The following is a 27,619-nucleotide window of genomic DNA, read 5'->3' as shown; positions in this document are numbered from 1 at the left end:
ATTGAACTGCATGGATTTTGATTCCTATCATAGGATATGTATGTCTTAGATATTGATCCTAGATCAAGTCCTTCTATATAAATAAATAATTTGTTTTCATTAATTTGTCATTTATTTCTTCATTTTTATTTTGGCATGTGACCATAAGAGGTAATTAAGATATTATTAAAAGGTTAATTAATTTTATATAATCAACTTAAAGTAACCGTTCTCATAAACGGATATCGTGGGTGATTAACACCTTTCCCACACACAATTAACTTTCGAACCTTTTTCACAGGCCACCTTTTACCATTATATGATTTTTTAAGGTTTTTTTAAAAATTTTAGTGATGATTTCTATTTTTCTACTTGTATTAACCTTTCTCTCTTCAGGGATGTCACGACTAGGGCGTGACAGCCATTATTTCCATTTTCACACACAACTTTGTACTCTTTCAAGATCTACTTCGAATCAATCATACACAAATATATCCAATCAAAGATTCCCATGAATCACAGCGACAATGATGATGTCCTGCATCACCGCCATGGGAATCATAATGCTCCAAATGGTTATGTGCATCGTTTTTACTCTGTTGACCCTTGCCTTCTTCATTTCTGCCTCGCCACCATTAACCTCAGGGAGTACTAGTTTGACTTGGAAGAAAGAGGATGAATAAGAGAAATATAAATGTCAAGTAATTGCCTGCTATGTCATACTCTAGTAGGTCAGTGCATAAATGAGGTGGTGCTCTGACTTTACCTAAGAATTTATTTGCTCTCTCTCCCTATATATATATATATATATATATAAAATAAAGTACTCATGCATATTCATAATGAGTGCCTATAATGAAGACTTCGATAGATCGTCTCTTTGTCATATGCCCACAATTCTACAAAGATATTAGGATCCCACCATTACCAAGAAAAAGAATTAAAAATGAAAAAAAAAATGTTTTATCATTGGTCCTTGTAGTTTTTTTGATGTTCAAGTCCTTCTAATTTTTTCTATGCAAATTTAGTCCATCTACTCTTAAATGTTGCTAGAAAGATGATGTGGCACTAACTATATTAAATTATTTGACGTGAAATACTAATGATGTTAATAGAGATGCTGGTATTCAGGGCCGTGTGAAGAAGTTTTGAGACCTCAAGTGAAGTTATTAGTAAAGCCTAGCATGTGTAATTACCTCTTCAAAAAAAATCCACTCTTCTTTTTTTACAAAATCATATAATAAAATTTTATAATATAGTGATTCTAATAAAATACTAAATTAATTCAATAGTGAGATGAAAATTAGTGTTGGCAAAGTGCTCCTACTTCATCTTATATATTGGGATAAAATGTGAATATTAATATTGATATGAGGTGGCAATACATAAAAATGATATAATTAAGACTAATAATATTAATGATTAATGTGAAAAACCAATAAAACTTAAATATATATATATATATATATATATATTATCAATAAGATTTTAATAAGGCTTAAAGATGTCGCCTTGATGGTCCAAAACTATACAAGATCTTGATACTGATATTTGTCAATGTTTTTAGACTTTAGAATAAGAAAAGGAGAAAACAAAAAGTGAGACCGTGAGAGGAATTTGGAGCAAGTTAGTGTAGTTCAAATTAGTATATTATGAATCTTACTATTTTTTTTTTATGTAGATAATGGGCTCAGCTCAATATTAATATTATACTGAGAATGATTGGTCAACACGAACAACAATCAATACTTACCTCCTAGAGAGAGAACAACGTAACCTCTCCCTTCTCTCTAAAAAAGAGAAGAGCATTTGCTTTGCTTCTTTCTTGATTGTTCATCTATCAACCTAACTTTTTTTCCGATCAGTTCCCTCTTTCAATCTAATTTCACCCCTTATCAACACTCTACTTTGTTTTTACATTAGGCTTACTCTAACTTTTGGATCCTTTACTTGCCGTATTTATCTTTCTCCTAACCCCTCCTACTCCCTTATTGGTCCTCTTCTTCCCAAAACCAATTAATCCCATTTTGTAACCATTATTTGCTTTCATTACCTGTACCCAGGTCGGCTCTTCTTTCTCTAAGCCTTCACTCAAGCTGCACTCTTCTTTTTCGAGATTTCCTTATCACTCTCATTGGCTCATATCAGTGGCAAAGTTATTGTTCTTCACCCTTTTGGTGATGCATCGCTTCATCTCCAACCCACTTAACCATCTATTCTCAGGTGCCTTCCCTCTTCTATTTATTTGCAGCCCCCAAGTACTTTATCATGTGTCCTACGCCTTTCCTCACTTACTGGATTTTCTATCACCTAACCGAACTTCACTTTACTTTGCTCTCTACTCACTTCCATTATCTTCTTTGCTTCCCAAATCCTATGAACCAACAAACCTATCTCATAATGGACCAACTTTTTCAGCCTTGCCTCACTTTTAACTCCCACGGTTTTGGTTTTGCTCGCTTGAGAATAGATGGTTGTCTCATGCTGAAAATAATTTGATATAAAAAATTATGTCTTGAGTGGGTACCAAATTAAAGATCAACATAATTATTATAAATATGCCTTACAAAAGATTTGAAGAACTCCTTGCCTTATTGTCAACCAATAGATGGCGTTAGTCATATATATATATATATATATATTTAGGTGAGTCTTTTAATATTTAAAATGTATTTTTTTCAATTGAATACAACAAATGAAACACATGCGAGATCTCACCAATAGATGTAGTTAAAATCAATAGATGGTGTTAGTCATAAGTTGCTTATCCACTTTTCACGTCAACCCCAATTGTTTCTGTGGTGAAAAACGGTGTCCCTATCTTTATAATGTAGGTCAGAAACTCAATAGTTTGACTATATCTCTTAATAGCCCTAGTTATGATTTTTGTTTTTTAAATGTTTTACATTCAATAAGAAAATATTTTTAAATAACTGCTAATATATTACAAAAAAAAAACTGACTTTCAACAACAACTTTTAGCGGTGACTCTAAAAAATCACTGTTGAAAGTTTGACTTTCTGTGATGACAATAAAAAGGCTGACTTTCTGTGGCAACAATTTATAGTCGCCGTTGATTGTCATACTTTTAGCTGTGACAAGTGCATGTCACTGCTGAAGGTCTAAGTTTTTGTCACCGTTAAAAGTTAACAATCAACAGCGATTTTTTAGAGTCGCCATTGATTGTCAACATATTTTAAAATATGTTATAATTTCATAAAAATTATGTTATAATAAATATGTTATAAGTTTCAGCGGCGACATATAAGTTACCACTGAAAGTTTGATTTTATATTTTCATCCTAATTTTTTATTTTTGTTTAATCTAATATTTAACTTTTTAAGACATTAATTTTGTTGTATTATTGTAATTTTATAATGAATATATAAAATAACATAATGAGATTTTGTTATATTATTTTATTTTTATAATAAATATATAAAATAACATAATGAGTTTTCATTTAATATATTTTATGGTTAAATTGTAACTTAAAATAATAAAATCATTTTAAGATAAGGTTAAGGTATTATTTAATGCTAATGAGCCAGAGTAAAGAATTAAATCAAACCATATTATTTTATGTCAATTTTTGTTATTAAGTAATGTTTGGTTTGATTCAATCCAATTATTTAGGCTAGTTTAGTTAATTGATTTTGGTCAATTAACATCAAATCTAACTGAATTGACCAATGGGTATCCCTATGTGAAGTGATAAATTCATTTAAAAATTTAATGTTTGATTTTTTTTTAATTTGGAATGCATATAATGTGGTACTGAGTCTCTATTTTTAAAATATTTTATGATTAAATTAATATTTTAAATAATAACACTACTTATTTATAATAATTAGCCATGTGATAGTTAAATTTATTCATTCATTGAATGATATTTCATCTAATATAATTTTTCAATTCAAATTCTTCATTTAATACTAGTAACTTTAGAGCTTGATACTAGTTTAGATATTCCTAATTTGATCACTAATGATAGGAAAAAGAAAGATGAAAAGAAGAAAAATGAGATAACTAAAATTTCATTTTTCACTTTTACAATATACAAAATATATCTATGTATGTGATGCGATATGATTTTTTTTTTTCTGATGCTATCTTGCAAGATAAATATTAAAAAAAATTAGATAATATAGTGTATAATTTTCTTATAAAATTATAATTTAACAATGAAAACTAATTAAAAAAGTAAAGTGTAATGTAAAAACAAGCCAATTACATTACTTAAGAGTTATTGTTAATTAAAAGTAAAAATAAAATTTTAAATAAAATTAGCTAGCTAGAAAAATAAATAATTATGAACTAATGTATAATCATCTATATTTTTACTATTTATTCTTAGATATTTTTTATATTATAATTATAAATATGAATATTAAAATAAATAATATAATAACCTCAAGAAGTAGAAAAAGTTAAAATAAATAATACAAATAATATTGTACGACCTATATTTAAAGTTTACTTTAGACAAAATAAATAATATAATTTACAATTTTAATAAATTAAAAGAATTAAATAGAAGTATTTAATGATAGTGATGATATTTTATAATATTTAATATTTAATATGTGTGTGTTTGTATAGTTTAATAATATATGTATGTATGTATGTATGTATTTAATTATGTAATAATAGACTGCAGGTTCATTCCAACTCAGTGGCAAAATGGTGGGACACAAAAGAAGGAGGTCATGGATTCAAACCTTGGAGGAGGTAACTTGAAAAATGAAAATATAAATTGATGACATGATGACACGTGACGTGAGGTAGGGGCTACACATGGAGGTGACATAGCACCATGTGGCGTGGGGGTGACATGGTAACAGGTGTGGTAATGTGGCGCCACATGGAGAGGTGACGTGGGCCACGGGGTGGGTAAAACTAATATTACTTTTTAATGACAACAAAAAAGTCGCTGTTGATTGGCAGTTTCTACGGTGACAAGGTTCATTCCAACTCAGGGGAAAAATGGTGGGACACAAAAGGAGGAGATCATGGATTCAAACCTTGGAGGAGGTAACTTGAAAAATAAAAATATAAATTGATGACATGATGACACGTGACGTGAGGTGGGGGCTACACATAGAGGTGACATAGCACCACATGGCGTGGGGGTGACATGGCGACATGTGTGGTAATGTGGCGCCACATGGAGAGGTGACGTGGTGCCACAGGGTAGGTAAAACTAACATTACTTTTTAATGGCAACAAAAAAGTTGCTACTGATTGGTAGTTTCTATGGCGACATTGATACTTAATATTCAGTGATGACTAAATAGTCGCCGCTGATATGTGATTTTTGCGGTGGCAAATTTTCTTTTCTACGACGACATTTGTCATCGTTGATTTTCAACTTTCAGTGGCAACTTTTATTGCCGCCGCAGATAGAATCAGTGACAACAACTCTTGCAATGACATCGCGGCGATTTTTTTCACTGCTAAAAACTTTCAGTGACAACTTTTCAGCTTTCAGCAGTGACTTTTGTGGCCACTAAAAGTCAATTTTTTTTGTAGTAAGAAAACACATGATTTATCACTTAAATGATAGGGGCCCACCACATGTCAGGTAAAAATGAGTGCCATTTGAACCAGTGAGCCCCACCACCATAAAGTAACAGATGCTTTCTACTTAATGTCAGGGGGAGGTTGCTATGAATTCAAAAGTTGAGGGAATAAATAGCACAATAAATAAATTTAAGATCTCTAGTGTTACTTGACCTCTACACATGGATGAGAGTCAATACCAACATAAATTATTTAATATTTTAACTTCTGTACCATCTTTGTAAATTCTCATCTCTATATTAATCCCTCATCGTTGACCCGTCATAAAATTAAATTATGTTGTTCCATTAATTTTAGATCTTTATCTAAATTTTAACTTAATTCTTTTTAGTGCCCTTTAACATTATCTAAATTATTTGAAATAAGAAAGGGGAAAGTTTAATTTAATGTAAGTTTCATTTCAACATTTGATTCCATCAAAGGATCTTGGTATCTTTTTAATTTTCAAAATTTATTATCCTTAATTGTAATCAATGTTCTAGTAGGGTCCTTAAATGTTATTTTCTCTGAAGAAAAACAAAATAACTAAACCATTAAATAACCATAACTTTCAGATTTAATATGTCCGCACCTTATAAACAGGACCAAATCCACCTTCTCCCAATTTAGAACCTTCTGTAAAATGATGAGTGCTCTGTTGAGTCACGAGTAAAGGAATTGTGGGAAGGTCTGTACTCAATGAGCTCTCTCTTTGAAATAGCTCGTGTAATATGGGAATGCTCATCAATGACCTTTCATCTACAAGACAAGTAAATTATATGGATATTTATTTACATATAAATGTGAAAGAGAACTTTGAGAACTCTGATATAGTATATAGAGTCTAATAGTGTGTGTGTTCAGTATATAATTCGTCCAATTTTCTCAAGAAAATCTCTAACATTTATTTGGATTCATCTTCTTTCATTAATATTGAACCGCTGTCATTTACTATGTTAAGTGAAATGATACCATTTTAAATATCATCAAGCCAACCAATAGACGGTGTAACTCACTTAATCTGTAACTTAATTATTTGCGGTAGATGGAAATTGTCAATTGTTGAGAATTGTTAGAGGGAAAATGAAGTTTAAGTTTCATTAATGCCCTTATATTGACCTCAACTTTAACTAATAATGTGGATTATGTGAAATTACTATAAATTTTTTTTGAAAACCTTACAAATTGTTATCATTAACTTATATTATCATCTTTGTCCAAAAAAAAAAACTTATATTATCATCATTAGGTTAAAAGTTTTGTCGGCTATATAAGTTTTCAATCACTCTAACGTAGATATATATTAATACACATTAATTGTTTTAATGAATGTGTCTTTACAGCTAACAATAGACACAGTTTGAAAAAAAACCCTAGCTTCAGTTTACCTTAAAATATAACAGTAGTGTCATACTAATACGATACTGTTATGTTGATAATATTTAAGTTGTTCACCACAATTGCCTACATGCATAAATAATCTTAGTCAGGCTCTTATTGAAGTTCTTTAAGCTTGATTTGTTAATATTTTTGTCCCTTAGCTGTAAAGACTAGGACCTTAGCTTAGTCGTTTTCAGCTGCATTAAGATATAGAGCAGGAAAAGATGTTACAATTTGGATAAAGCATCTCAGTTAGCAAGATTATTGGATAGAATGCGGTTTTTACTTGCAACCCCAGTGTCAAATTTTAAGACGTCTTAATTAACCCAACCACACGACTAGTTGGAGTTATCCAAATAATTGCTGTCACTGACAATTTGTTGCTCTCACAAAAAATTGAATGACTTATCCTTGAGATTTTTTTATTTAAATATTTTTTTAAAAAAATTAGTTTTAAAGATAACTCCAATTAGTCCTGTGGTTGGGTCACTGACAAACGGTGTGGGTTTGCATTAATATACAACATAATGAAATTTCACATAATCCACATTATGGACAACCTTATGCCTCTCCTTACAAATGAGGTTTAAGTGTGTAGTATCATGTTTGTCTAATTAGCCTCTCCAGCTTCTTCGGCCTCAGCCACAGCCAGTTCACCATCTTCCACGCCCATACCAGAGCTTGAATCGCTACCGCAACGCAGATTGCTATTGTGGCCTGTGATGCTTCCATTTCTAGCAGTGAACGGGTGACAAGAGATGTTGAAGAGTGAACAGAGTATAGGATTTTGATCGGGAAAAGGGTCAAGATCATACTTGAAGAAGGAAGAGGGGCTTGATCAAATGATCAGAGATCAGAGAGAGAAGGACGTCATGGTCGAGAGATCAACGAGGCTTCATCAACATCATCATCATCGTACTTCCCACATCTACTCAAATCCTCTTACACATGATCATTCTAACAATCATAATCAATATCAGTATCAGCGGCAGCAGAAGAGAAGAGAAGAAGAAGGAACCAAGTTCGTGGCGATGGGTATAGAAATATGATCATAACAATTATTATAAGCGGATTATTATGTAGTGACACCTTCAGCGCTCAAAAAATATAATCCCCAGACAGAGAGAGAGAGAGAGTAGTGAAAAACGGTGTCACTATCTTCATAATGCCTTGTTATATTTCAGAAAACTGTAAAACTTGTGTCCATGTTCTTCCATCCTGCATTTGGATTTTTTTATCAGTTACAAATTGGATAAGGTTTATAAGAAGGACCGTTGTCATTCATAATAACTGCATGAAATCAGTGAGTTTTATATGGTTAATTTTTTTTTTTGACTGAATATAGTTAAATTTAACTCACTGATTTCATGCAGTTAGTATGTACTAAGAATTCTAAACGGAGATTTTGTCAAAATATACCAGTAGTGTCATACTAATACGATACTGTTATGTTTATGAAAACATTTAGATATTATAATTGTGTATCTTTGTTATAACTTAAATATTTCCAGCATATCTGTGGTCCGATGACACTAAAATCAATTGGTGTTAGTTATAAGTTGCTTCCCAAATGATTCAATTGAGAAAGTACATTATCAAATAATAACTAATATTTAAAATATATATATATATAACCCTCAACCCTAATAAATCTTTTGATTTTCACCATCTATTGGTTGACAACATCCCACCTTACTGTAGAGGTGTGGTGGTTGATGAGACGAAAAGATCTTTTGTATTGAAGTACTTCGTGTAATTTTTTTTAATTAATGTGTCTCTTTTCATTAAAAAATATGCTGCACTTAGCTTGAGAGAGAATTGTAATGGTCCAAATTATGAATCATTAATCTCAATGTATGAAAAATTAAATTACTAGTCTTGTTTTCACTCATGCCCTTTTTTTTTTTTTTGATAAACCACTCATGCCCTTTAATAAATATGCTAATTTCATCACCAACACCTAGAGAGATTATTGAAGTTAATTAAGGATTATTGAATTAATTGTAGAAGTTTACCCATTTAATTGGGGCATATCTTGAAAACAACCACAATTTATAACAATTTAATGAGTTTAATTGTTTTAACTTTTTTTCTTTAATTAATTTTAGTGAGGTAGGTAATGGTGGTGATCAACTCCCTTTTACCTTTCAAATACACTTTTAACTATTTCACAAGAATTAAAAAACAATAATTAAAATAGTTTAAAAATTGTTAAAACATTATTACTATACTTGTTAATATTGTTTTCCAATTAGAATCAATTTATTTTAATTATTATTAATTTATTTCTACAACATAATTAATAAGACCATTGGCAAAAAATAAATAAACAAAGTGATTTATAGAGGAGTAAAAAAGGCTTTTTACACTATAGAGGGGTAACATATTTTTTAATTCTTAATATGAGACACTTGATGAGATATTAATTGTATTTTTTTAATATTACTCCTATTTAAACTCATTAACAATATAATATAAATTTGAATTTTTTTATTTTTAAATAGAGATAAAATTAAAAATTTATTTTTCAGACAAATTTCATAACTTACCTCTTCCTAATTAGGTTGAGATAGTTAGAGTTGTCTTATAACAGAAACCTGAGGGATTAAATTCATTATATCTTCATATAAAAAGACCATCGGTTTGAACAATTGAGTCTTTGCATGACCAAATATATCTACTCACCATCCAATAACCCCCCCTTAATTTTGTTCTGTATACAAAAGCATGACAGAAATTAATTACCAATGAGTGTATAGCTCATAGCCGCTGCTGATGATAGTAGACAATATAAACTTAGTAAGCTATTTTCGGTTTGAACGCACAGTAAGTATATGTATAAGATAAAATCTTGTCAGGTAGTTTCCATATTACACGAGCTATTTCAAAGAGAGAGGAAACACAAATCACTCTAACGTAGACATTACTAGGTATAATAATTAACTATGTGTGTTCATGTAGAAAGCAACCACAGGACATAAACACATAATTATTATAGTTAAATACCATCTTAGTATGAGACATAAACGCCATCTATTGGTTGACAATAAGGCAAGGAGTTCTTCAATAATTTTTTATTTAAAAGTTCTACTTGATATAAATTTTTCTCCATGTTATTTAGGATAGGAGGGAATGTATATGTGTGTGTCAATGCTATAATAGCGTAGCCCACATAGATGGTTGTCATGCTTTTCACATTCATGGGGAGATTTCATAATTATGGAACTGATGTTTGGATACTAATTAATTTACAATACAGGTAAAAACTGAATTTCGTTATCATGACTATATATCAAGCTGATGACGAAGCCACTAGAGTGGATGCAACATATGACCAAGCAGGACATGTGGAGGTGCCAGTTGGCATTGGGAGGGACCGATAGCATTGCGTAACAGTAGTAACCGCGCTAGAAGACTCACGTGAAAGTTACAGAAGGTGTAATACTCTAAATTTTCAAACCAATTTTCTCCACTAAACATGATAATTAACCCAGAACTCAACTTTTAATATGCCCACATGGTAGAAAAGAATAAAAGTTAATTTTACAAATCCTTAACATGGTAATAAAAGGTTTACCATATATAATGAAAAGAATAAAAGATATTACTTTAAAACCTTACCCTGATAGAAAAGAGCATACCATATAGAGTTGATAATTTGGACCAAGCATGACGGGCCAACCCGAACCCCCCCAAAAATTTTAGGATCGAGCCCGAATAAAAAAAATATTTTTTTAATGTTCGAGCTTATTCAGGCTACCCGAATAAGCCCAACAAAATTCAGGCCAAGTCCAAATACCCGCATTACCATCTATTTTTTTTAGTTGCTTTTAGTCAGACACATACAGTCAGTCAGCTCACTACTCAAGACTCAGTGCTCAGAGCCTCAGACCTTAGTCACACTCATGGGGAAAAAAAAAGAGAACTTGAGAAGTGAGAAGCACACACGACTAGCCAGAAGCACTGAAGCAAAGCAAGCACCTTGTAGAGATGAACGAGAGACTATAGACAACAGCACGATGCAGACCCTCGATGGCTTAGATTGAGTAACTCAGAAGAACAAGAGACATAGACGACCGAGACAGCTAAAGCCACCATCGCCAAGCCTCTCACTGTGACTCAGACACTCGAAGATAATGCAGATCTGTCGATTGTGACTCTGTGACTCTCCTCTCATCTCAAAAGACTCGTCTCAGCCTCTCCAGTGAGTTCAGTGACTCTCCTCTTCTTTGGGCCTGTCCAGATCGCAGTTTTCCTTGCATCACACTGTCGCAAATCTCAGATCTCCTTGCCTCGCCATTGCCCTCTTTTCCTTCTAGTTTTGGCTCTATACTCTTTTAGGCATATCTCCCTCGCATCACTGCTAGCTATACCTGGGAGCACAAGTGAGCTTTCTTCATCTAATTTTTTAAGTTCTTTTTTTGTTTTCATCTCATGGATTGATCGATCTGTGATTCTCGATAGGATACAAACAACATAAAAATTTTTGGTTGATCGGTATGTGATTCACTGATTCTTGCTGCATTTAGTGTCCTTGGTGGATTAGAAATTTTAATCCTTACATATGCTTTAATTTAAGTTGCAGTGACTTGACTTTTCCAACCAAGTTATAATTTGATGTTTGATTACCAGAAAAAATGTGGATTGGTAACAATTATGTTTTATATAAATTGATTACTGGCATGGAAATTGTAATTGTTTGCTGAGCTTAAGCTGTGATTAGATTGATGACAAAAATTTGAATGAAATGTTTTCTTTTCATGCTCTCTCTTTAACTTGTTTAGTGAGCTAATGGTGGCTAATTGATTTTATTTAATTATCCTATATGTCCCATTATATGCAGTAAACAATGTCTTCTAGTCAAAAGAAACATATTGAAATTGGGGGTTCTGCTAGTAATAGAAATGTGGCCGCTAGTGGTAGTAAGGTGGATGATAATTTGCACGCTAGTAAAGTGGATAATGTTGTGATTGTGTCTGCATCCCAGAATAAGAAGGAAAAATTTGTTTGTGCTAGTAAAAGAATAGCTTCTGAATAAGAAGGGAAGCTTTTTGTAAGTAAAAGAGTCAAAACTTGCACGTCTGATGTTTGGAAGTCTTTTTCTAAAGTTATAATTGATGGAAAAACAAAGGCTAGATGTGATGGTTGTAATAAAGATCTAGCAGGATCTGGAGCTAATGGCACGTCTCATCTAGCATGACATGCTAAGAATTGTCCTCAACTAGTTAAGTATCACGATGTTGGGTTAATATTGATGGATAAAGAAGGAAAGTTGAGGTCTAGGAAACTTGATGAAAAGGAGGCGCGGAATTCTTTGTCTATGATGATAATTGAACATGATTTGCCTTATTCTATTGTTGAATATAAATGGTTTAGGCATTATTCTACTACCTTGAATCCTAGTGTGAAGTGCATTACTAGAAAAAACAGTAGTAAGTGATGTCATGAAAGTATATCATGGACACAAAGAAGCCTTAAACAAAAATTGTTAAATAATGTTGGAAGAATTTCCTTGACATTTGATTGTTAGACAGCTGTAACTTTTGAAGGGTATTTATGTTTGATTGCTCATTTTGTTGATGAAAATTGAATGTTAAATAGTAAAATACTTTCTTTTTGTCACATAGAACCCCCACATTTTGAAGTAGAATTGGCTAGAAAAGTGTATGATTGTTTGGTGAAGTGGGGGATCAATAAGAAAGTATTTTCTATCACTTTAGACAATGCCTTTGCAAATGATAATATGCAGGAGAAATTGAAAGAGAGGCTAGCTTTGCAAGACAGTGCAAGCTTGATTTGTGAAAGAGAGTTTTTTCATATAAGGTGCTGTGCCCATATCCTAAACCTGATAGTTCAAGAGGGTTTGAAAGTAACAAGTACCACTTTAAACAAGATTAGGGATAGCATTAAGTATGTGAGAGGATTAGAGGCAAGGATGATTGCTTTCAAGCAATGTGTTGAAGAAGTTAGTGGAATTGATTATTTAATGGGCTTGCGAATGGATGTGCCCACTAGATGGAATTCAACTTTTGCAATGCTTGAAAGTGCATTAAAATATCGCCATGCTTTTACCAGCTTATCTTATCATGATACAAGTTTCACATCTTGCCCAACACATGAAAAGTGAAGGAGAGGAGAGGAGATGTGCAACTTCTTGAGGCCATTTGATGTTATAACAAGGTTGATGTCTGGGTCATCTTATCCCACTTCAAATTTGTATTTCTCTCAAGTGTCAAAAATTTGACTCTTGTTGGATGAAAATATATTCAATGGTGATCTTGTGATTTGTGAACTGGCCAAAAGAATGAAAGTCAAGTTTGATAAGTATTGGAATGATTATAGCACTATCCTTGCAATTGCAGCTATGCTTGATCCACGAATGAAGCTTCAAATGATATGGTATATGTATGCCAAAATTGATCCTATAAGTTGCGATGCGAGGATTGGGAATATCCAAAGCAAATTGAAATATATTTTTAATCAATATAAAGAGATGACTTCTATTTCCGATGTTGGGGCTAGATCAAGTTCAATAATGCCAATACATGGGTATCAAGCTCAATCCTTCATTACTTCTAGTGCTTCAACAAAAACAAGCAATATTTAAGGGATTTTAGATGTAAGTTTTTTTTTTATATTTTTAATCTTATTTTAATTTTTTAAGACATATATTACTTTAAATTTATGCATGATGCAGGATTGGATTAGTTATACAAGTATGGATTTTATGTCTGTTGGCAAGTCTAAGCTTGAATTTTATCTGGATGAAGCAATATTTCAACCTCATGTATATCAAGAGTTGTATGTCCTTAATTGGTGGAATACTAATAAATGTAGATTTTCAATTCTTTCAAAAATGGCAGCTGATATACTTAGCATTCTAATCACTACAGTTGCAAGTGAGTCTACATTTAGTATTGGTTCACGGGTTCTTACAAAATACTGGAGCACTCTTTTTCTTGATAATTTTCAAGCCTTTATTTGCACCCGTAACTGGTTGCGTGGTTTTCATGATGATGTTAATATATGATTATTTTTGTATATTTTTTCTTTCTTGATTGGAAGCAAATTTCATCAAATTATATTACTAAACTTGTTCATTTATTGCAGATAATGAAATAGTGATTGAAAATGAGAGGAAATCATCTGAAGATATTTCACCCGTTGATATGCCCATTGAGAGTTCAAATGTAGCTTCGGATGATAATGACAATGTCAATCAAGAGAGTCAAGAAGAATAGGGAATGAGAAAAAATTGACAACATGATGTTTTGAACTTTATTGTGAAATTTTCATCTTTTTTGTGAAGGGATTATGCAATTATATATTATTAAACTTACTTTCAAATTATTTGAACCCTTACAAGCTTTATTAGTACTTGGTAGCATGCCTTTATTGTTAAATTAAGCAATTAACTTTTCAAATTTTGTTATTAATATTAATATTAATGTATTTTTTATGATTTATTACATGTATTTTGCTAATCTAGAATGTGTTGTCATGTTTATATTATTTGGGAAAAAAACCAAGTCAACAATTACAGGTAGTTTATGAACACCATATTTTATCTGGGCTTCTAGATGTAAATTAAAAATAAATAAAAAGCCCAATAAAATTGAGTAAATTAAATGAATAAAATAAATAAGGAAAAATAGGATTTTATAAAAAAAATAATATCTTCATAATTTAAAAGAAATTTTTTTTCCTTTTTGGAGGCCTTCAAATCCCCACAATTATGGTCCCATTAAATTAAATGCTATAATTTGAATTTGAAATAATTAAAGCAAAAGTCAAATGAAATTTATAAGTGATTTGATATGACTATAATTGATTGGGTTATTAATGAAAAAAAAACCCTAATTGAGTCTCTATAAAAGGGATAGCAAAGACGCCACAAGAGGAGGATGGTAAAAAAATTGACAGGAAAATTGAGGACAATTTGGAGTAAAAAGGCATGGACGAAGGGACAGTGAAGCAAAGCACATAATAGTCTCTAGGTATGTTGTTATCATACGCATATTAATTCTTGTTCATTTTCCCCATCTGTGAACATTTCATCTCTAATGATTAGCCACCACTTTTTCCTTCTTTCAATAGGAAATGGTTATGCTTGAATGCAAGTAAGGCTACAAAGTACGGTGTAGCATACAAATTCATTGTGTGTGGAGCTAACGTAGGTCCTGCATGTTGTGTATGATTTGTTTCTTTGTTGTGATTATTTTAAAATAAAAATCTGAAAGTGGCTGGCCACATGCTTGAGCTCTATTGCTTTTGGATCTATCTTTGTGTAAGGCCCTCGTTGATTGACATTGAGATTACTTTGCTTTCATCCTTTGATGGCCATTGATTATAATGAATCTTGATGAGAATACCTATGCATTTACATGATGTAGATTAACAGGATGGGAATACAATTTCTTTTTCCTAGATCTCATCCTACTTCATTGTATTGTCAATAATAAAAGGAGCGATGCATGGTTTTTAAATTGTTTTATTAATTTTTCACAAGTGATACTAAATCACCTTGAATACTTTGATGCATCGTGAGTGATACTAAATCATTGCAATCGTCAAACAAAAGAAATTCTCTTGAAAATAACAAATTTTTAATATATTTTAGGTTATGTCATGAGTGATATTAAATCACCGTGGATCCCAAAAAAAAATATCAAATGAGATGCCATGAATGACACTAAGTCATCGCAGGTAAAAATAACAACCTTATTGGCATATTTTGGGTCATGCCATGAGTGATATTAAGTCATCATGGGTCTCTAAAAATGTCTATTAAAATTTCCTTATTAAAATATTTTCTAGAAAATTATTCTTGAAAATTCCTTTTATTCCTTTAGGGTTTACCATGATTGATACTAAATCACTGTATGCCTTTAGAGTGTCAATCAGTGGACTGTGAGTGAAACTAAATCACCGCAGGTTCCAATATTGATTATTTTTCTCTTACCCAATGGTACTTTCTTGGAACAAATTGTTATTTAAAACAAATAAATATAATAATATAACACAAAATATCAATCTTTTCAATAAAGAAATTAATTAAAAGAATTTAAAACTTAAATAATAATATTTCGAACTACATAGATTTTGATCTCTATCACAGGATATGTAGGCCCTAAGCTTTACTTCTAGGTCAAGTTCTCCTTTGTAAATAAATAATATGTTTTCCTTTTTAATCTTTATTTTTGCATGTGATTAAAGGGTAATTAAGATATTATTAAAAGGCCAATTAATTTTACACAATTAACTTAGGGTAACAATCCTTATGAATGGGTGTCGTGGGGTGCCTAACACCTTGCCCACACACAATTGACTCCCGAACCCTTTTCGTAAACTATCAGTTTCCATTATATAGTTTTCCAAGGTTTTCCTATACTTGGTTAGTGACTTTCATTTTCCTACATTTATCGATCTTTTATCTTCGGAGAAAGGCACGATTTGGGTACAACAGTAGTCATACTTCTTAATAGTGATTATTTTAATGTTGTAACAAAACACTAACCTCGAACTTGAACCACGGGCCACCACTCACGTCTAACCTCAAGCACAAACCTGATCTTAAATAGATGATTAGGCATCAGGAGAAGATACTCATGAATGCACAATTTAGCTTGAAGTTCTTTATGATAACTGGGGATAGTAAGACCATCAAGTACAACCTTGAATATATGCATGAAGTATGTGCGCGCTTCTCGACAAGTTTATTAAAACTCCTTTGTTTTGAATAGGGGATTTAGAGGAAGGAAATCTTAATTGAAGGGGTAAGGAGGGAATTTTGAATATTGAGAATCTATCAGGTAAGTAGATAATGTCCCAACTAATTTACTAAAAAATTATTTTTTTAAAATATTATATTTTTTTTGTAGATTATTTTAATAACAACCATGTCAAGCATTGGTTTTTTTTTAATTTTTTTATCTTGTGAAATTATAAAGTGATGGTGAAGAATAATTAGATTATGGCATGCACATGTATTTTTCCTTATGAAGTACACTTTTAAGATTGATGAAATTATTTTTATTAGCTCTGGTAATTTTGATTTCTCAATAAATGCAAGCATGAACATTAGTCAAAATATTTTATTCCAGCAAGTTTTAATGTTTAAAACTCACTACTACAGAAATGGGTTTTAATGACATTCAAAATTTTAATTTGGTGATGTTTATAAAATGCTATAAATTTAATGCTATCTTAGATCTTAAATGACGTTTCATTAATTATGAAACTCCGCAAGAAGCTAGCAACAACAGTGACATTCTCTCAAAAAAATGCCACCTCTTTACTTACTTTTAAAAAATAAAAAGGAAGAGAGAAACACCACCTCTCTACTTACTTTTAAAAAAAATAAAAAAGAAGAGAAGTGGCATTTCTTGCAGGAAACGTCACCTCTCTACTTAATTTTAAAAAATAAAAGGAGATAGATAGCATTTCTTCCTTTTATTTTTTTTTAAATTAGAAAGTACCACTTTTTAATACACACACACACATATAATTTCTTATATATCTATCAATTTATATACATAATTTTCTTAGTAAATACATAATTAATTTATACAATAAACTTTATTCATATAATTAACAAAAATAAATAATCAATTTCATACTATATAAAATTATGATAAATTTGGCAAGGTCATAAAAAATCAAAGATAAAGAAAAAACATAAATTAAATATTAGTTAAGAGACATAATAAGATTTATCAACAATGTTCGCACAATATAGTTGTAAAAAAAACAATACTTACATCAAAAATAAATAAACAATAAAATTAAAAAAAATTATGACTAATGTTTAAAAAAAAATTCCTTAATGATAACCAAAGATTATCATCACTACCTTCTTGAAAATCTAAAACTCAATAAAACCAAACCATTTATCATTGAAAGCATAAAGATTAAAAATTTCACTGTTTGTTTCCCATAACTGAATAAAGCTTTATAGCCAGAGAATTATTTTTACCAACATATATGCTTGTTAGCAAATTAAAAGAATAAACCCTTCAATAATGGAAAGAAAAATTGTCAACTAAAGATAAACAACAACAAAATTGTGAAGATCCCCACACACACACACACACACATGGATAGGTAGAAAAGAGATAATAAAAATAAAAAAAGAAACATGTTATTAGTATACTCATACAAGCAACCTTAGCTAGAGAAAATGATGAGAGCACCTTTAGCAATTAGAGAATAGATAACTTGTAGATTGCAAGAGAAAAGAGTGAGCAGCTAGACTAAAAGAATGACTAAAATAAAAAAAATTAGGGTTTGAAAATTCTAACAAAAGTTATAAACTATCCCCAATTTTTAACAATAATTAAAACTCACAGCAATGGCATTTCTTCGTGGAAGAAACGCCACCTCTATAACTTTTAAAAAAATTAAACTAATTAATAAAAAATAATTTTGAAGAGAGAGGTGGCATTTCCATCACTTGGAAACACCACCCCTTTCATTTAAATAATTTTTAATATTTAATATTAAATAAATCATATTTAATAATTATATATTTTAAAAATAATATTAATCAAAAATTATTTTATATTTAATAAATAATATTTAATAACTACATATTTTAAAAATAATATTAATTAAAAAAATTAATATATAAGAGAGAGGTGGCATTTATATTACCTAAAAACACCATCTCTCTCATTTAAATAATTGTTTTAATATTTAATATTTGGTAAAAATTATTTATATATATATATATATATATTTTAAAAATTATATTAATTTAAAAAGAAATTAGTGTGTATTTGGTTTTCAGTTTGTCAAAAGTTAGTTTGATGAAAGTTTATTTGGCAAAAGTCAGTTTAGTGAAAGTCAGTTATTGTAATGAAATTTGTGTTTGGATACATTTTTTCAAAAGTTAATTTGGCAAACTGAAAGTTGTTTAGATTAATAAAAATTTGTGCTTTTGACATGTATTTTTTAATATTTAATGACCAAAAAGGACATTGATTTATGATAATTTATAATTTTTATTATACAAATATAATATATTAACAATGTTTAAAAAATGTGAAATAAATTTAAAATAAAATAAAATTTAAAATGTCAAATAATAAGAAAAAATATACAATTTAATTTTGAAAAAAAATTATGTAATAAATAGTTAAACATTCATTAATATTGAATGGTTACATGATTAACGGTTCAATCTATAATATACAATCTAATCTCTAATAGAATCCCGAACCCTATTCATCTCTCTATCAGAAGCTACACTTGAAATTACACTTGGAATTATTGATGAAAATGCATGCTCATTATTATCATCGTTAGTATTAACCATATTTTCATCCTCAAAATGCCTAAAGTCAAAATCAATTGCAGATTTTCTTCTAATAAAATTACGTATTACCATTGTTGCACTAACCATACGAACTTGCATCACAAATAGATAGCTAAGCATGTGTCATAAGATTGTGAATCTGTTTTTCCAAACCTCGAAAGTCCTTTCAATCGTGGTCCTTAAGCTTGAATGATAATAATTGAAAACCTCATTATTGTTTGCAAATCTAGATGAACACTTGAAATTTGGGAGGTGATACCTATGAGATCTATAAGGACATAAATATCCACATGGCGTTGGATAGCTGGCATCTAACAAATAATATTTATCTATCAATAAAAAAATAAAAATTGTAAGATCCCAAAAAATATTAAAAAAATTATTTTAAATTAGATAAATATGAAATATACCTTGGGGTGGATGTGAAAATTTCATGTCCGGCCTTGTGAGTGCATAGTCAAACAAACGAGCATCATGGCTAGTCCCTTCCTATCCAGCCATGACATAAGTGAAGCACATATCCCAATCACATGTGGCTATTATATTTTGTGTTGGAATACCTTTCCTTCTAATATATTTCCCCTTCTTTTCAACACTGTCCACGTATGGGATATGTATTCCATCAATTGCTCCTATGGCATCTTTAAAGAATGGCCAATATTGCGAATCACCTAAAATTTTTGGATGAATATCTTGAAAAGTGCAATCTTTTGGTTGGATATATTTCTTTGCTAGCTTCTCACAAGCATGTAATACATTTCTAAAATGTCTGTGAATAGTCTCTACTGAATGTTAAAATCGTTCTTGTGCCATCCTATTCCCCACCTCATGTCTAACAATATTTAGGAACATATCGACCATTTCATGAATCCCTTTTCTTCTAGTTGGACGCAAACCATGTTGTACTAGTTCATCACAAAGTTGAAGAAAAACATCTTTTTCCATGCGAAACATGTCATAACAATACTAAGGATGCCCTTGCAAAATTTCTTGAACCATGCATGACCTAATTATGAACTGGTTCTACAAGGCTCTTTCAATAAAGTTATTGAGTAATTAGATACTATTGTAGTAATAGCCTCAACCTCATCGTCTTTTGCATGTACAAGTAATTGTAATAAGTGAGATTGCGTACTTTCATCCATAAAAACTACATAGCATAATTAAACAACTATTATACCATTGTTCATGACTTGACATTAAAAGAACATAAAACAAAAGTCAAATAATATAGTTAGTTTCAAAACAAGTTAACAACATAAATAGTACTAGCTAGATTTTAAACATTAAGAAGGCAAGCTAGGATTGGTCTAATCTGCTTTTTTGGCCAAGCACTTCAAATAGGCCACTAATGCTCTTCTATTGTCCCTAAGCCTAATATACATGTCCCTTGCGGTCTTATCTAGCAAGGCCACAGCACACTATTCAAGGAGCGCTTCATCACAAGCAATATCCTCGATTCCAGAAAGTTCCTTTGCAACATCCACCACATTTTGATCAACTGGTTTTGTTCCACCCTTTATGGAATTAAGAATTGACTTCAGTGTTGACACCCTATCCTCTTGTGTGGACACCAATCGACTCACTGAATCAATCATCACAGTTGCAAGACGTTTTCCCTTCTTGTTTTGACCACTTTCACCTCTCTTTCTCTTGCTCCTCGAATTAGTACTACCACTGTATGCATTATTCAAGTTGACTTGCCTAATTTCTGAGAGAGCTCCTCCAATAATGTTTCTTACATCATCACTGTCTCCTGATCCTTCGGTCAAATCCAGTTGAGGCCTATACACATTTTGCGAGTCATCTGTCGTAGGTGTCCACATGTAAGTGCCCCGTGCTGGAACTAGCTGGAACAACTATGTCAATTCTTGTACATATAGAAGTGGTTAATGTGTGAATTTTTTATACTCAGGATTCTCCTGCACATTTACAAGAACTGAGTTCAATATATTTACAAAATAAAGCATCAAATATATAAGCATGCCATATATAATTGTATACCTTAATCTTTTGATTCCACTACTCATCAAGTGCTGATACAGTATTCTTTTTACTATCCCATCCCAAGCCGGTCTCTTTATTTAGCATTTTATCCCATATATTCCAGTCTTTCCTCAAATTGTCCTATTTGTTCTTCAACTGCTTCTTATCATAGCTTCTAGAGCTCAAAGCATTGAACTGTTGCATTAGCGCTTCCCAACCTTCTTTTGATAAGGTAAAGCCTTTACCCTCATTTTTTTTAACTTGTTAGAGAGCTAATTTGATGAACAGTTCGATCTCTTCAGTAGTCCATAATGCCTTCTCTTTACTTATATTTACTATCGAAATATTACATTCTCAATAATTAATTAACATAAATTAGACCTATATATCAACCCACATTTAATAGCAAACAAAGCAACTATTAATTAATTAAGTAAAACCATCCAATGTTCATTTATGAAACCAAACCAAAACCCATAAGTCAACATTGGTTTGAGCAAAAAAAAAGGGAAATATACACATAAACACACAAAATTCGACACTGATTGAATGCAAGAAATCTTAGAAACACACACATAATCACACATTTCCAAGAGAAGGATCAAAACCCAAAATAATTCACCACTGATTGAGCACAAGAAAACTTTAAAACATACATTCTCAAGAAAGAGATCAAAACCCAGAATTAATCAGTCATTGATTATAAGAAAACTTAGAAGCATATACATAGAGCAGAACTAAATAATGCAAGAGCTGAAAACAGAACCAAGCTACTTTCAAATTCACAATGTTCCAGTTCCTATTCATTAAGTATAAGAAAAGTTTGAAACATACACACAGAGCAAAACTAGCTTCTTCAATGTTCAGATTCTCTTAGAAGCTCTCAAGTTTCAGATTAGCAATACAAGTGGAAGAAACGGGTGAAACAGAGCAGAACTACCTTTAATGGAAAAAAAGAGCATAACCCGATCTGGAGAAAAAATTACAGGACCACCGATCGAAGATACAGGCAATATATTTTCATATATTCTTCCAAAACAGAGGACCACCATTTCTGGATCTAGTAAAGAATGGTTAGACGACATCATACCTTTAGATGGAAGAGCAGATCGGAGATTGGGTTAGAGCATCCGAGTTTAGTTTCGAGCGTTCGAGTTTAGTTCAACAGGTCCTAGGTGTTTTCACATCTGTTAGCTTCGCAATGACGACCAAGACCCAAAACAAGCTCAATCCGTGAGCTACAAACGAAAAAATGGCCACTGGAATGGCAAGGAAGGACAACATAATGAGATCATGAGCTCGGGGAAGGAAGAATGGACTCAGATCTATAACTAGATGGTGGGGGAGAGATAAAGGAGAGAAGGACGAGAGTCACTAGAGATATGGAGGAGAGACAGTGGACTGACGACGGAGCAAGGCAGACAAGACGAGCAACACACAGAGAAGAGAGAACGAAGATGGGTTCTGAAACATGCACATGAGCTTGAGTAGGAGAAAAAGACAAACATGAGGGGAGGGGTATCATGGTCATTTTAAAATAATAGGTATCATTAATAATGCATCTTCCTTCAACATACTTTCTAAAAGCTACTCATATGAGCTTTTCAAATTTTTCCGTTTCAGCCCATCCGGAAAGCACATTTGGGAAGTCAGTTTTATGTCATAAATGATCCCCAAATAACATTTAACTTCTTCAAAGTGAAAAATAGCTTTTTAAATGTAAAAAGTGAAGAAACCAAATGCACCCTTAATCTATAAGAGAGAGGTGATGGAAATGTCACCTCTCTCATTTAAATAATTTTTTATTATTTTATATTTGATAAATAAAAAGTAATAATTATATATTTTAAATTAATATTAATTAATAAAAATATAATATATATATATATATATTATGTGAGGTAGCATTTTTATTACTTTGAAACGCCACCTCTCTCATTAAAATAATTTTTTATTATTTTATATTTAATAAATAAAATTTAATAGCCATATATTTAAAAAATAATATTAATTAATCAAATTTTAATATATATATATATATATAAGTGGCGCTTCTATTACTTGGAAACACCACTTCTCTCATTTTAAGTAATTTTTTATATTTAATATGCGGTAGACATTATTATATATATATATATATATATATTTAAAAAATAATATAATTTATAAAGAGATTAGTCTATAAGGGAGAGGTGCTGTTTCCATCACCTAAAAGTGCCAATTTAAATAATTATTTTATATTTAATAAATAAAATTTAATAACTACATATTTAAAAATAATATTAATTTAATAAAAATTTAATATATATGAGAGAGGTGGCAATTCTATTACCTAAAAATACCACCTCTTACTATAAAAAAAATATGAATTTTGGTAATGACAAAAGTTCAAAAGTCTAGTGACTTTTGACCCTCAAAGGATCGCCATTAAAAGTCTTGTCCCTAATAGTTTTTTATGGCAACAAATACAGTCACTGCCAAAAGTATACATTTAACGGCGACAAGTTTTTTGCTACCAAAAGTTTACCCTTGGCCACTAAAGGTATATTTTTGGTGACAACTATATTTGTCACCATAAAAAACTATTAGCGACAAGACTTTTGATAGTGACCCTTTGGCGGCAAAAAGTCACTGCCAAAAGTCAACTTTTTTTCAAAAAAAAAAGCCATCTCATATCACGTCAGTGCCTCCTTATGCCACATCATATAACACCTTATGTCACATCACTTGTCACATATGCACCTCCTCGTGCCACGACACATGCCACATCACCCCACCATGTGTGCACCATGTTATGCCAAGTTACTTGACAACTTGTGCCACATCATGTCACATCGCTACCACATGCCATGTCACATATTCATTGTGAAATATATCCAAGTCAGGATTTAAGCCCTTGACCTCCACTTCCTAAGTCTTAAGTCCCCTTTTGTTGCCAATTTAGCTAAAATGCACCTGCAATTATTATATCTGAAATTAAATATATATTATTTAACTACATACACATATATCAAATAATATATTATTAAAAATATATACATATATATTTTATTTTATATTCATTTATTAATATGTTAAAATAATTTCTCTGAGTGTATATATATTATATTTTTTACTAAAATATTATTTTTGTTAGGAAAATGAACTTAAAATGAAATAATTTTTAAATATTAAATAATTTTCTTATAAACATTTTTAACATTTTTAATTTTTATTTTTATTTTTTAAATGAAAATAATTAAGTGTATAATTTATTTATAAGTATGTATTACATTAGTTTAAGTTAAACATCTTTTACTTTTTTCCATATTTTTTTAAAAAAATTAATAAATAAATTATTAAACTGTTATCTTCTCCCAAGTTAAATGCTTCTCTATCTTTTATTAAAAATAAATTTTATCTATAATTTTCAATTATCTTAAAAATATTTTAATAAAAAATTTATCTTAATCATATAAATTTTGTTAATAGTCATTTTGGATAATTATTCTTTATTATCTTTGAGATAGAAAATGGGTGAACATGTGATAAACTCAAAGTAGATGCTAAACACAAAAAACTCCAAGTTAAAAATTTAAGTGGATATTTCATAATCAAAATAGAAGGAATATTGTCTTGACTCGATCTAAATTAGTTTAGACTTCCATTAAAATCTCTTTATTAGAGTCAATCTTAAGTTAATAGGAAATACTTCCCAATAATTTTACAATTTAAAATAAACAAATTTTAATAGATTTATACATAATTTCATTCATAATTCAAAAAATTGTCAAGTAGTCTCTACCTATTTTATTTGTTGCTTGTTTTAAATAACCATCAAATATGGAGCATCTTATTTAAATAATCTTGTGGTAGTGAAAAGTAAACCTCAGCAAATAAAGTAGACACCATCTGTATACCAAGTCAAGTATCAAGTGCGCAATGTGTCAAGTGGTCTGTAATGCCATTTGTATCTTACAACATTAATATAACTTTAAAATTCTAATATTTATGTATAACTTTAACATTCCAATATTATTTATTTCTCATTCTACATATAAATACCTTTAGTGGCAACAAATTTTGCTATTAAAAGTTTTTATAAAATATTTTTTAGTTTTTTAATTTTTTTATGAAAATACTTTTGACAGTGACAAACTGTGGCTGCTAAAAGTAATTACAAAGATTATTTTTGAAAATTTTTAATTATTTTTTAATGAACACACTTTTGGCGGTGACTGTTTGTCGCCACTAAAAGTAATTACATAAATTATTTTTTAATTTTTTTAATTATTTTTTTATGAAAAGCTTTTGGCAGCCACAGTTCGTCGCCACTAAAAAATAATTACATAAATTATTTTTTATGAAAATACTTTTGGCTTGTTGTCGCTAAAAGCTATTACATAAATTATTTTTTATAGAAATACTTTTAGCGGCGACAATTTGTTGCCACTACAAAGTAATCAGATAAATTACTTTTACTTTTTTAATTATTTTTTTATAAAAATACTTTTGGCGATGAAGGTTTGTCACTGTTAAAAGTAATTATAAAATTTTTTAAATTATTTTTTATGAAAATACTTTTGGCAGTGATAATTTGGCACAGCTAAAAATTAATTACATAAATTATTTTTTATGAAAATACAACCGTCACCGCTAAAAGTAATTTTTAGCGGCAAGAATTAAATATCATCGTTAAAAGGGAGCCTTTGATGGAAACAATTAAATGTCTCCTCTAAAAATTGACTTGTGGCGATTTTTAGCGGCGACACAATGTCGCTGCCAAAAGTCAACTTTTAGCGACGACTATTGTCGCCTCTAAAAGTAGACCTTTGATGGTGACTTTTTTGCTGCCGTTAAAAGTCACCATCAAAAGTCTTTTTTTTTGTAGTGTCTCTCATTTAAATAATTTTATATTATTTTATATTTAATAAATAAAATTTAATAACTATATATTTAAAAAATAATATTAATTAATTGAAAACTATTAGGTGACGTTTCATCAAGCAAAAAACGCCAACTAAGATTTATTAAATATTTATTTAATATCATATTTATTATAAAATATTTATTAAAAAATAAATTTTAGAATAAAAGAATTAACTATCAAAGAAAAATTAATTGAAACCACGTTCAAAATACCATATAAGATTAAGTGAATAAAATATTTATTAAATATTATACTTATAATAAAATAGTTACTGAAAAAATATTTTTAAAAAATAATTAACCAAAAAAATAAAATTCTTTGGTGGCGTTCCCTATTGTAAGAAACACACCAACAATTATTTTTAAAAAAATATCTATTAAACTATAAAATGATTATTGAAATAATATATATTTATATAAGTTAATTTGGTGGCATTTTCACTCAAGAAATGCCACCTAATATTAATTAAATAAAATATGAACTAAGTATCATATATATTACAAAATAATTATGAAAAGTAATAAATATTTAAATTAAATAAAGAAAAATTATTAGGTGGCATTTTCTCAAGAAGATCGCCACCTAAGATTAGTTAAATAAATTATATTTTAAATATTATATTTATTATGAAATAAATGTTGAAAAAATATATTTATAATTTTTATATTTTTAGTTTTAAATTATTGTGATATATTAATAATGATTATTAATGAACTACTTAATTTATATTATAATATGTTCTAAAATTAATAATAATTTTTAATAATTACTATAATAATTGTATTAATAAGTGTAGTAATAATTATAATTACCATAATAAATAAAATTATTTTTGCAATATTATCATACAAAATTGTTCAGTAATAACAAGGTGTGGCATTTCATAAAGGAAACAACACCTCTTATTATTTTAAAAAAATTATAAATAAAAAAATAATTAATAAGCAGTGTTGTTTTATTGCCGAATATATTTCAACTTTCATTTTAGTGGCATTTCATTTTTAATTGCTATAAAATGCATGCTACCAAATCTTATTTTTGTAGTAGTAACTATTCATGCGAGTTTGATTTTGAGAATGAAAACTATATTTTAGTAGTAATGATTTTCTTACATATTTAAAAATGGTTTTGGAGGAAACTTTATACAGAACACTGATTGCTAATGGTAGTTCCATTAGTCCTTATTGTGCTATGGTTAATGACTACCTAATTTGATTTTTGTAAACCTTGTTCTCGCGTTTGCTATTCATGGGTCTAACATTTACGTTTGTTTTTCATGGTTTCGAGCCGCATTTGGTTACTTATTCTTGTAGACTGTACATCCACATTTATTTCATAGTTCAGTCTGCATTTGGTTACCCTTGTGGACTATGTGTCCACGTTTGTTTTCATGACATAAGCCGTGTTCGGTTATTTACCCTTATAGATTGTATATCCACGTTTGTTAATTATTCTAATAAGTCCTCATAAACATGATTTTTATATT

This window comes from Prosopis cineraria, unplaced genomic scaffold (genome assembly GCF_029017545.1).
Source record: "Prosopis cineraria cultivar Desert tree isolate PC_DT_omini unplaced genomic scaffold, ASM2901754v1 PC1, whole genome shotgun sequence".
Taxonomy (NCBI): Eukaryota; Viridiplantae; Streptophyta; class Magnoliopsida; order Fabales; family Fabaceae; genus Prosopis; species Prosopis cineraria.
The sequence above is the reverse complement of the archived record's forward strand: the minus strand, read 5'-3'. Positions refer to the sequence as shown.